We start from the raw sequence: 1,007 nt of genomic DNA on the forward strand, positions 1-1,007 counted from the left end.
ATTCATATTCTATGAATCACAAATTAAAAAACTCATATGCTTATGATTTACTACTTTTGCTACAGTAAATATGGTGCAAAACACATTCAAACACCTGCATCAAAAAATATAATTAATTTTGCACATCCGCAAATCAGTTTGTGAATTCTTGTGGAATGTTTTCTCACAAACATTTTTTTTTCTGTCAAATTTTTTCCTAGCACAAACACAAGTACATTGCTACCATGGCTTGAATCTGCTGCTACGAGTCTCAAATGCTGTTTTTATGCACTCTCCTTTTTGCAACGCATGTCTGTGTGTAATATGGAGCAAAAGTGATTTGTGCAGTCTTCAGAGTTGGTATTTGCTGCTGTCAGCTTTTATTCTTTCCCCTGCTCATTCGGGTGCCAACTGACAGGTGCCTAAACTACACTGTAAAGAGATTTCTGTACATTTTACAATAGCTGGATGTATTACTGTATGCTGGATGTATTACAGTTTCTTTTACAATAGTATTACTCTATTGTCAGTTTTAGTAGATACCGTTTATTTTATTTTAATTTGTTTACCTGTATAAAACTATCCAAATACAGCACTGTAAATCATAATTTTACAACCTCATTAAAATTACAGTAACTCGTTAGCATTTGTCAATATTATTTTTAATTGTTAAACATTGTTTCAGGCTTTCCAGAAATGAAGTTGAGCAAAACCTAGTTTGTGTTGTGTTCAATTTCAGTCATTTTGGCAAAGTTGACAATCTCTCTGATGAGAAACACCACGAGGGGATTCAGGCTTTTTCTTTGCACCCTCTTTCTAGAATTCCATCTGATCTGTGACTTTAAATGCTTTGGTGCCACCAGGGTTGAGCACCAAGCACAAGAAAAAAACAAAAAACAAACAAAAACATTTGCCTCAAATTTACCCCAATTTTTTTAGATCAGTAAAAGCACTATATTCTATCTGATAACTATAATTATCATTATCTTTTTATCACCAGCCCTACCTCAAAGCATATCCACTGCCGC

This window comes from Carassius carassius, chromosome 2 (assembly GCF_963082965.1).
Source record: "Carassius carassius chromosome 2, fCarCar2.1, whole genome shotgun sequence".
In the NCBI taxonomy this organism is placed as follows: Eukaryota; Metazoa; Chordata; class Actinopteri; order Cypriniformes; family Cyprinidae; genus Carassius; species Carassius carassius.